The following is a 12,371-nucleotide window of genomic DNA, read 5'->3' as shown; positions in this document are numbered from 1 at the left end:
CCAACAGGCAGCCACACAACACACTCTGACAATGTTGACTGCAAGTAGAGGCCTATGAAGAAAATTGGTGCTACTGCAGGCAAGGAAAACAGCTTTTGAGAACTGCAATGTTGCACGTCACGACAGACCACATCGAAGCATGTGCGGCATTGTACTTTTCTTCAGGTGTCTGGGGCCTGGATGACGAGCAGGGGGTGTCATGAGCCACGACTCGAGCAGGTGGCCACCATCAACGCCAGAACTCGCCAGGCTTTACATGTCGACAAGAGGGCGGGCAACAGTGAACAGCCAGTCACACAAAGGCACTGTAGTCGGCAGTCACGGCCAGGGCCTTCATATGGCGTCGCACACCTGAAAGAAATACATAACACAAATATGTACTAAAGCATTAAACAAGTACACAGTTCGAAGAAAGGAACAGGTGATAAACAAGAGCAAGATTACAAATAAATGGGTTACTTGGAAGTGATTCATTCCGCAACTGCATGCAACGACGAACGACGTCGCCGTGTTGTATGTGCTTTTCTTTAAACTTCGTTGTTTCTCTTCGCAGGGGAATTAGAGCATGCAGGCGACCTGAGAGGAAAATTGGTTACTTACAACTATAGATAAGGGCCCTCCCACCCATATATGCGGTACAAATGCGGAACACAACCCCCCCCCCCTCCCCACCCCGCATTTCGAAATCGATAAACCCTTAAAATGAGCCGACAAGCTGGACTTGTCACCTTTTCACTATGTATCAAGGAGGGTGCTATGACTCACTGGCGCCATGTTTGCGCGGGTCAGTCGCCCGCCGGTCGACCACCCCACCGCTTGTCGACGGAAACGAAAGGAGGCCGACAAGACGCGGCGGCGGCCACTGATTGACAGCGGCTTTTGACCGGTGTTGAGTGTTGGTGCCCCAAAGGGATTAAGGAGCCGCCGCTCTTCCCCCTGCCTAAGCAACTGAACGCGTGTGCGCGTGAAAGCCCAGACGGCGACGACCGGACAATGGAATCCCAGTGGCGGCGGGAGCATAGCGAAGAAGGCAGTGGCACTGGTCAAGCCATTAACTCTTCCCGGAGTGATTCCACGAACCTTGTTAATCTGTGCTGTTAGGCTCCCTGGGAAGTACGTGCGAGAAGAACCCCACCGTGGGAACGCAGTGCGCGGCGGACACCAAAAGGATACGCGGCGCCCGCGCGTCTTCCGTTCTTCCCCTCTACTACAGGCTCCTGACGAGTGGCAAGGGTGTGTGTGTGTGTGGGGTGCATCTGCCGACATACCTGAAAGGCGTGTCCCTACCCGAGGGCGGTGCTTCACAGCGAGGAACTTACACATCACCATTGGTCCGCATTGTTTTGTATGGAGATCCCTAACCTAGGGAACTAGGGATCGGGGGTCAACAAAAAGGGCGTGCTGCGGCCCGCCAAAAGCTGTCTTCATCTCGATAACTCACTGTAAAAATGTAAATAAACCCGTTGAGTTTGCTCTAAGCTCTCCCCTAGTCCTGGCTCGACGGAGCTACGGCGACCGGCCCCGCTACCAGCAGACTGCGGTCGCTACAACTCGCTACAAGGGGAAAACATGTCAGCCGAAGTGAGACAAGGCGCCGAAGCAGTTGCCACACGATGGAAGCGGGGCGAGGGCGATATAAGTTACGCATATATTACACGGTTCGTTACAAAGTCAGTTACACGCCCAACACGATATACCTGTTTATCTTTCTTTATAACCTTTTTTTTTTCAAGACGCCACCCTATTCGATACCTCTGAACGTGTTCATTCGAGCTACATTTATTGACATACCTTTTCGATATTATTTCACTTAAGCGAACATAGGCCGGAGAGTTAAAAGAATATTTACATACGCATCTGCTAAGTTTTTTTTTTTTTTGACACACTGTTTGATCATCCACAATTGCGAAATTTATGGGAGATCACTGCCACCACACGACACCGCTCAAAACAAACGCATTTCAGTGACTGCTTTTCAGACATCGCGCTCCTTTTCCCTTCGATGCAAAACAGTGGGGCTATATCAGTTTTTGCTTCCGTAACATACGTAGCCAGAAACAAGCACGTACTTACCACCGTGCTTACGTCGCCGGGGTATCCAAACCCCTCGTGTGTCGGAGCTCCGTCAGTGCCGACACCACAGTCTGAATGCTGCGACTGGCGGCGGGGTGCGACAGTGTTTCATGGTGGCAGAAAACGCTTTGCAAACTGTCAGTTGCGAAGAGGGACACAGCACGCACAGCACCTTCGTATCTGTTGACACTTCGCTGCACCTCGATGGCCGATAAGGGCTTCCAATTTCAGCGCCTTGGCAACGGCGTAAATGCTGCGGCTGACCAACGGCTGCGTCATGCCGAGAGTATCACCGCTGCCGACAATCTGTTGAAAGCTGCCGGTAGCGAAGAACCTCAGCGCGCACATCACCTTCGCTTCCGTAGACAGCCCCGTCACACAGCATCCGCGCGAGGCCTTGTTGACACGGAAACGGCGCTTGAAGTCGCCGTTGTTCAGTCGACGCTCAGGCACGGGATCCTCCTCCAGCAGCTCCAACAAAAGTGCAAACACAGGCGGCATAAACGCAGCCATCTTACAATCCGATGTGCTCTCAACCGCGCCGGATTTTACCCCGTGTTCGCGGAAGCCGTTTGGCTACGTGACGTCACCAAAATGTAGCCAAAATATAGCCGCGTGACGCAGGCCGGCTGACGTTTACCGCTCCGAGCCAATCGTGAGATCCCACCGGACAACAACCGCGCCGGAGGGGCGCCGGAAATTTTTCCGGCGCGCGTCGGACGTTGTGTGCGTGCTGTGGTTTCCTGAAGAGTGCCGAGAAATTCGCTCTCTTGGTTTGACCAGTGTTTCTGAAGGCCCGACACTGCAGCATTTTGTGTAGAGAGGTCGTCTGGTGTTGTGTACGTGCTGTGGTTTCCTGAAGAGTGCCGAGAAATTCGCTCTCTTGGTTTGACCAGTGTTTCAAGGCCCGACACTGCAGCATTTTGTGTAGAGAGGTCCTCTGGTCTTGTGTGCGTACTGTGGTTTCCTGAAGAGTACCGAGAAATTTCCTCTGTGTTTTTGAAGGTTTGGTGATGGCTTGTGTGGCCTGAAATAGGCTCTGACCTCTTGTACTCCGGCGCCTTCTGAATGCAGACTTCGTTTTCATTTGATCCTGTTTATTGCTTTCTTTTGATGGGACGTCAACGAGGCACAAGATATTTATTTAAAAGCATCCCAAAAAGTTCCTGCTAGCATCACAAAAACGTGTGTAGTAGATTGCACAGAATGCATGAAAACTGTCAGTCCAAAGAGTGAAATTATGCCGTAGCACAACCATTGCACAGTGAGCTTGTTTGGTGGAGTTACTGTGGACCGTTGCAGTTCACAATGCCTTGTATGCGGGTATGTCAGCGTGCTATTGACATCGACAGCACGGTGACACGGTGTGTGCACCACTGCGGTGTCAAGACATTAATTCTGCACATCACTGTATCATGGTGAATCTGTTGCTTAGAATGTGCTCAGCATTTCTACACATATGGATTTGGCAAATCTTGAACACAATAACAGGATGACTGACAGGTTCAATGCTGTGCCCAAGGGTCTTAATGAAAAAGGTAACAGCAAATGCACAAAATTAAGGCTAACCTTTCTTTGCCAAATTTGCAACCGCAAAACTTTTTCTCATCTGTCTCATCTGCATCATCTGTCTCGCAGCCATACAAGGCAGTACCACCCTGCTAAATGCGCTTCAGTTTTTTTTAGTGTGCCAACGACTATAACTTGGCAGTCTTCCCCCCGAACCGCACTTTACCGGAAAGCCTCGCTGGCTCGGAGTTGAAGATATATGTTCTGTTGCTCACAAATTGACTCATTCAGGGACATGTTCTATGCTGGACACACGTTGGGTAAATTTTAGATGCGGAGCATCTTATTCGCCGCGAGCTCGACATGTAGGTGGCGCCAGCGTCGCGCTGCTAGTGTGGATGCTCCGCTGAGCGGCCCGTAAGAATGCACACTGTGGGCGCGCTTCGTGCCTTTTTCTCGCCGTATGTGCGCACGAAAGATGCAAACAAGAGTGGTATGCTGTAGTTCGGTTACTCAACGTTCAGTGTATAGCATGGAGCCGGCAGTCAGTTTTGATTATTACGCCAAAAAACGCGATGACTCATCGGGAATTTCAGAATGGCCGTAATTGTGACAATGAACTTGTACGCTGTGGCTCGTAGCAAGCTCGATTTTTCCAGACTATGGCTTTGAGCCTTCAATAAAAGCATAAATAGAAACAAATCAGGAAGCCTCGATCTCTGAAATTCTGTTTACAACGGCAATCTCAATCCCTTTCACTGGTAGCATGACGCATTCTTGCATTTGTGGGATGCTCTGAAATGGTAACACTACTTAACTGCCCCGAAATTCTTTCTAAGAGCTTACGATATTTTTTGTGTGTTCAAAAGGCAACATAAAATTACTGAATTTTGATCAGCGCAGAGATATAAATGTAACCGCTCTAACGGGTCTTTTAAATGAAATTTTAGCGACTCTGAAGGTTTCATGAATAACGGTTTCGGATCACTTATTTAAAGCTTTCGTCGCAAGTGAACTTGCGAATTGAATTGTCAACGCACGCAGTACAATCAACATCTCATGTTTAGCTAGGTTTTCGCAAAGTGACAAGCAGGTTTACAGTGTTCAAACCATGCTTCTGGGACCTCAAAGTGAGCACAAATTTTCTGTGACGGCTGCTCTGTTGACCATTTGCGTTCCTTTTAAAATCTAACAGGTGCCTGCAACAGCGAGATGTGTTTGCATTCTTGCGTATAAGGTCGCCTACGAACCCTAGAGATGGCAATAAATGAAGTTGCGCTGTTGCAGATGTAGTAAAACATTTCCTTTTTATTTCTCGTTGCAAATCAGCGTAACGGGTTCCATCGCCTTTGTCTTGGCGTTTAATTCTTGAGGATTGGTTAAAAAATGAAATTCTGCGCATTTCTTTTTTTTTCGGAAAGGGGGAGGGGGTCCTGCCAACGTTGCAAGAGCAGCGAGAAGAGAACGCATGTAACGCGCGCGAAAAGCCAAACTATGGTTATCACTATTACTTACAATCGAAACTACACTAGGCGTCGTGTTCTGTAGCGGTGAAAAAGCAGTACACGTATTTTCCAAAATGATTAACCCCCCTTTGGTCCGAGATTGTCCAGGAATTGTGGGACGCCTTTTTCAAAATTGCATTGAAAGCAAGCATTGTGGGAAAAAATTAAAAAAAAAACCAGCGAGTCATGGCACACACCCCACACACATGTGGGCAACAACGTGCATTATATTACGCGTTTTCTCCTCTTTCTTTAAACTTAGGTCCACCTTAAGAGGTTAAGACGTGAACAAATTAGGCATTTGGTTATGCTGAGTGAGACACGTTTCTGGACAAGGTGATTCATGTCGGATTTGAAAATGACACGAAATGCCATATGACTGACGCAAGCTCACAACAGCTTAATTTTACCGAAATATTCCCCCTAAATACTCTTGCGCATCCATAGAAACGTATTTTAAATAATACGTAAAATTAGCAACTCGATACAGATGAATAAATGTTTATTCCTCCTCCAGAGTATAACCAAGGACTGTCCAAAAATGGTATTTATTTTAGAAAAGGTACGGGAAGGACACGATCACACAGGCGCTTGCGGGTGTACAATACGTGTCCGCGGATGGGCGATAGCGCACGGGTCGTGTGCAGTGTAAATGTTTTTGTTTGTTTCTTCTTTCTATAAGGACACAGCGGAATTTTACAAGGGTGTGGAATTTGCACGCGTATGCACAGGTCTTGTCGCTTCTTACCCGTTTCGTGTACTAAACTTTTATCCTTGAAATAATCGTCACGCCAGCTTCAAAGATCACCCTTCGACGTTCCCGAAACGGCAGACGACTGCACTCAGCAATAAGAAAAGTGCAATGTGTGGAAGCAATATTTATAACACGTTTGACACTCAACCGGTGACCACAGCGAAGATGTTTCGTGGAATTAAACCAGCGCATTAACCCGCAACGGCCGCTGATTATTGCGTTTGTAGAGGAAACGAGCACGCAGAGGTTACTATGTCATTGCTTACTGCCAAACGAGCACACATATTGGTTGTTTTGTCGCGTGCAGCACGCGTCTTTCGCCGCACGCAACGTGAAAAAGCAGACGACGCGAGAGCGCCATCCACACTAGGAGCGGTTCGTCCCGCCGCCGCCAGGGGCCGACTGTGTTCGCGCTCGGGGCGAATAGTCTGGGCATGTCCCGCGTCGGCGTCCGCACTCACACTGCGCATGCGCAACTCTCCTCCTTCCCTCTCTCCCGCAGCTGCGCGATACTCCCGCCACTTCTTCTCTCGTACCAGCTGCGTGCACTTCGCTTTCGCTTCTCCCGCGTTCTCGCTTCTGCTTTCGCGGCGCATGCTCGGCGCTTGCGCATCTCTCCTCCTCTCGTCTGCTCTCCTTCAACCTTGAATGTAAATCGGGTAGCGCGCTGCGCGCGTTCAGTTCAGCGCTTGCTGCGGTCACTGGTCGGCGACTTTGGCTAGTTTCGGTTTCCGAAATGGTGGCGATCCTAGCGGCACGGTGCTGCGGCGTGGCCCTTCCCTTTCCCTCAGTGTTTCTTTCTTGCCACACCGTCAACGCTTCCGCGCCTCCTCACGCATGCGCAACAGCTCACCGGCGCCAATATTTTTTTTCTTTCTCTCGGCGCGCACGGCGGGCCAGTTCGGTACGTGCGTGAGCGAGCCGGCGTGCGAAGGGTTGCGCGGGTTGCCTAAACGCTTCCACGGGCGGAAAGTTTCGCTGCATTATAACATACATTCGAATGTATTCTAAATATGGGGCAGCGGAGGAAGGAGTGCTACCACTCCTGCGCAGCTCTGTGGTGCAGCAACACAGGGCGGCACAGTTCGACCAAGTTTCTCGCCTTCTCCAAAGACGACAGGTAAGCAAATTAGCTTTGTACAAGTTATAGTGAATTCCTTAAAAGCCGACTGATTGCACTCTTCTGTTTTCAAAATAATTCGCGCATGTAACGTGAAGTTAATGAGACATGTCACTCGTCTTGGAGTGGAAACTAATGGGCAAATATATCCCAGCTGTGCAGGTACGCAAAGTTTTAGTAGAAGTAAACGCGTCTTTGGCACGTACACACTTGTTCGCAAGATCAATTTGTGGTGGCATTGCCGCTTTTTGATTATTGTCTTAGTAACTGCTGGAACGTCGATTCAGTATACTTATCAAGGTATGTTTTGTTGTTTCGTGCAGCAGGTATGAGTCTAGGTTTGGGCCCCAAGTCGAGGATGGTTTGCGACTTCATTGGACGCTTCCTCCGGTGACTCTCTTCAAACCATCCATTGTCATCACGACGCACCTGCTCACAAAGAAGGCAAGCTCAACTGTACGCGCTTCTTGCCTTTCATGGCGTACATACTACCACATCGATTGATGGCGTGGAGGTGCTGCGCCCTAAGCATTTTTTCCTCCCCCGTCTTGCTCCAAAACGTATATTTGCGGCGAAACTACTGCCAAGCGTTGCTTCAGAGCTCCGAAAAATCTGACGTAACTCCGCGGTGTTCAGTGCAAGTCGATTTTCACATGACGCAGTGGAAGGCCAAACCGAAATACATGCGTTGTCTGCAGCCGCCATTGCAAGCGTTTCGCTGATTAAAAAATAAATCAAACCAAATAGCATTGCCGGCTTTGCTGTTCAATCTAAACTGCGCGCCCGCGCCTTGTCATCTTATCGCGAATGGGTTTGGTGTTCCATAGTTCTGAAGTTAGAATGGTGATGCCGTATCGGACAGGATGAGATAAGAGGCGCTGCCCAGACGCGAGTTAGAGGGTAGCTTGTAACAACCTGGCCGATATCTGGGGCTTAAAATACAGGAAAGCTTCTTTTTTTTCTGGGTGTCTTCTCCCCCCCGCCTTCCCTCCCACCCCCCGGTAAGCAGACTGTTAAATCACGCGCCATTAAAAGAAAAGACGGTTCTGTGTTCTACGACGTGCACATGGTTGGGCATTGTTTTTGTACGTAGATATAATCCAGCAAAGAGTGTCTACAGTGCGGTCATTGTGTTGCAACAGTTTTTTATGGCTGCATTTTGTTGGTGTGTACATGATTTCTCGGAAGTGTATGCAGGTTAATGGGCGGGTCAACGCTTTCTTTCAGAGTTTGCGTTAACTCGCCCGAAAGGCAGGGCTTGAAGCATACGTGTGCGTGCTTTCTTTTAACATATAGATTCCCAATGATTGTGTCTCTGAACTGAAACGAATTTTTTTAATGTCAAAAGAACATTCCTGTCTCGAGGTGAGCCCAAGAAATAAGTATACATTGAGTGGAACTTTCAAGTTCTTTTCTTCTCCCGCCGAGGTGTGCGCGAAAAAAAATCTGTGTAGGGACTAGAACTTTCGAAGTCCTTCTTTCGTAATCAAGTATTGTGTACCTAAATGTGTATTCATGGCTGTAACTTTTGCGCAACTTTAGACGGAGACCGATACAAAAAGGGACTCGAAGACCTGTACCTGTCACCGTGTAAAGTTGCGCAAAAGTTACAGCCATGAATTCAGAATACCAACTAGCCCGCCTAACCGTGTTATTGTAAATGTGTATGTAGCACGTTTTTTCCCTATTGTACAATATTGAATGCCTAAATTTGCATATGTCATATTTTTGCTTAGTCCAATACTGTGTTCATAAAATATATGTGCAATATATTGGTGTAGTACATGTGTTTTCATGACTTCGAATTAAAGACGTCCTCATATGAATTTTGAATAAATGCATAGCAAAAATAATGTTTGTGTAACACTCCAATTATTATCGCCACAAAGGCAACAATTCGACACCAGAAAACGTACTATTACCTACATGTTGTCTTCGTTCAATTATTAAACACGTTACTGCACACATAACAAACGACGGGCGGCGGCCATTTCGAGTCATCGGCGCCGCTCGTCCAAGTTGGACGTGCGTCGGTTTCAGGGGCCGGCGCGCGGCGGCACGGCCTGGCTGCCGCGGGATAAATGACGTCAGCAGCGTCCGCGACGTCAGCAAACGCCCTTTCCCCCCTCGCCACTCGTTGCCATGGCGATTAATGCAACGTTTCTCAGAGGCCACGTACTACTAGGGGAGTATTTGGCGCTGCTGGCGCGAATTACGTGGGACCACGGTGGATGCGAGAGAGGCCGCCCCGTGCTGCGGTTGACTCCACTTCACTCCGTTCTTCCGATGAAGTGTGATGGAAGCAACAGTCCCGTCAGTTAGTGGGTTGGCGCAAGGAAGCGTCAGCACCACCCCACAAACTAACAGCAACGCTACGTCCACTGAAGACAAAGCTGCGCAGCGAAGGGCACGCGACGCTGAGCGCAAACGCTTGAAGCGAGCGGCGGACCCTGAGCTTCGTCGGGGCGAATGCTCGGCGCTTGCGCATCTCTTCTCCTCTCGTCTCCTCTCCTTCAACCTTGAATGTAAATCGGGTAGCGCGCTGCACGCGTTCAGTTCAGCGCTTGCTGCGGTTGACTCCACTTCACTCCGTTCTTCCGATGAAGTTCTACGAACACAACGGCAACACAACGGAACCCCGAGATGCTCCGCATCTACTCAGCGTTCCCTTCGGGAAGATGGGGCTAATTTTTGTCTTCTGTAAATTTCCTGTTCATGTTTGCCCTTCGCATAAAGTCCATTTGTTCTCTATCATTTTCCCACTTGGCCTGTGGTCCTATATGGGGTTTTTATTGGTTGTCTTAAATTTACTGCATTATTCCTTGATGTCCCAGCAATAAAGGATCCATGGAAAAATGTACCCGCTTCACTGCAAACCAATGTAAGTGACTAGATTTACAAAAACCACACTGAGTATTGTAGCATTCAGGCGAAACGTACAAAAGCCACTCCCGGGCTGGAGTGAACACTTGTAAATGACGGCAAACCACAGTCACTACCTCACGATTGTAAACAAACAGTGAAATGATATTGCACAACAAAAGGCACTCTCGGCTTGGAGTCAACACTTGTACACGACCTGGGGCAACAGAAGGCACTCTCGCCTTGGAGTCAACACTTGTACATAACGGCAAACCACAGTAACTACCTCACTAGTGTAAATAAACAGTGAAATGACATGGCACAACAAAGGCACTCTCGGCTTGGAGTAATTGCATGTAAATGACAAGAAAAAACACTATCTCACTTGTGTCAACAAACAGTGGAATGTAAGGCAACAACAAAAGCCACACGGCTTGGAGTCAGCGCTTGAAAGTGACAACAAAAGACAATAACTATCACACTATAGTGTAAACAAAGAGTGCAATTACTCAACGCTTGTAAATGACAACAAAAGGCACTATGTCACTTGTGTAAACAAACAGTGCAATGCAACGGGGAAATAAAAGACACTCTCAACTTGGATTAATTACTTGTAAATGACAAGAAAAAACACTATCTCACTTGTTTCAACAAACACTGGAATGTAAGGCAACAACAAAAGCCACACGGCTTGGAGTCAGCGCTTGAAAGTTCAAACAAACACTGGCATGGAATGGGGCAACGAAAGCCACTCTGCTTGGAGTCAAAATTAAGTAAAAGAAATCACAACAGGAAAAAAAGTTTAACGGTGGTGGGGAATCTATGTGCTGTATTGGGAGTTGTCACGCTGATTACTGCGGTGGTTGCTGAGGTGGTCGGTGTGACCAAGCGAAGGTCGCAGTAATCAACATGATTACTGGCAATACAGCACATAGCTCTTGCACAACTATTAAGAGCGCCTGCAATAAGGCGCCTTGTGCCTCAATGGCTGCTAGTTGCCGGTTCAACCCGGCAGCTATTGTTTCCAGCACAGCTGCCTGGCGCTCCTCTGTCGTCGCAAGCCTGGCCAGCACCTCCTCCAGAGCCCTGTGGTGGCGGGCAGTCTCCTGCGCAGCAGTGCATACACAGCTAGCATTTCACCTATGCTCCATTACACGGCATTCCTCAACTTTTTATAGAACCTACAAGTATTACAGCTTGTAAGAAACAATTGTGACGTGCCAAAAACAGCACAGTTGAGGCTGTGTGTAATTTGAATCAGAGGCCACCTGGTTATGTTGGACTGTTTCTTTTATTTTTCCTTCTGCGTGCAGATGTCAAGAGGAAAAAAATGTTTGCGAAGAGCTACTGTGCATTCATATTGAAAGCATTCACAAATACACGTTACTGTCACATGATAACAAATGGTTGTATAGGCATGCGTGAGGCAATGAACACAAACCTGTTTCTTCTCCTCCTCCAGCTTAACAATGCGGGCGTAGCCTGCAGACATGCGCTTGATGAACTCCAGGTTCTGCCGTGAAACACGGCTTGCAGGGTCCCTGTCACGAAGTGTTTAGCGAAGAATGTACCTAACCTGTTTTTGTTAGCACGTGGAGCCTGTTACACAACTGGCAGCAAGCCTAGCTCAGCCAAGAGTGCATTTTGTTGTTGTGGGTTGCCTAAGTACCCTACCCACTCGCATGGCTGCAGGAGGCCTGCCCTGGTGGAGGAGGTTCAGCAGTCGAGCTGCTGGAGGGAAGGCTCAGCCTGGCTTGGGCTGCTGGGCAGGGGAGGCGTGTGCGGGGGAGGACTAGGAAGGGGAGGCGTGTGAAGGAGAGGGCTGGGCAGGGGAGGACGGAAAAGGGGAGGGCTGGGCAGGGGAGGAAGGAGAAGAGGAGGCCTCTGCGAGGGAGGACTTGGAAGGGGAGGCCTCTGCGGGGGAGGTCTGGGCAGCGCTGAGCTCTGCTGGGGAGGGCTGCAGGTGCCAGGCGGGCTCCTAGGTGTTGCTGGAGCTGCAAAAAATTCGAAGTACATTTCGAGCAATCATCTGCGCATGGCGCTTAACACTAGCAATGCTGAAAATAATGAGCATGACATTGAAATGGAATGTTTACACACCTGCCATGCCGCTGGTGCCTGGCCTGTCCCACACGGAGACCAGTGGGTGTCCTGCACCAGCAGCGGTGGCCCCCGCCGGATCCTGATCGCATGCAGCAAAATCGTCCACAATTATCAACATTATCTCCACAGGCTACACAAATTACATAAGCTATGTATGACTTGCGGCTAAGAAGAATGTGCGGTCACACCTGACTGCCGTCCCCATCGAAATGCTCGGTGAGAGCCTCCATATCCCCTAGGTCCACCCCAAGCAGGGTTAGAATTCGGCCTGCTTTCCCCGGCACCGGCCCGGCGCCCGTGGGTCTGAAAAGGAGTGGAAGGCTGGGTACAACTTCAGGAAAACAATTGTTGAAAAAAATGCCACTTCCACCTTGGTGGAAAGCAAAAACGCACTGCACTCCCGTTTAACTTACTTACGTACAAAATTGCTGTAGCTGCTCGTACG

Source organism: Haemaphysalis longicornis, unplaced genomic scaffold (assembly GCF_048455015.1).
Source record: "Haemaphysalis longicornis isolate Haplotype H1 unplaced genomic scaffold, Haemaphysalis longicornis Haplotype H1 scaffold_1, whole genome shotgun sequence".
In the NCBI taxonomy this organism is placed as follows: domain Eukaryota; kingdom Metazoa; phylum Arthropoda; class Arachnida; order Ixodida; family Ixodidae; genus Haemaphysalis; species Haemaphysalis longicornis.
Note: the sequence above shows the minus strand (reverse complement) of the source record.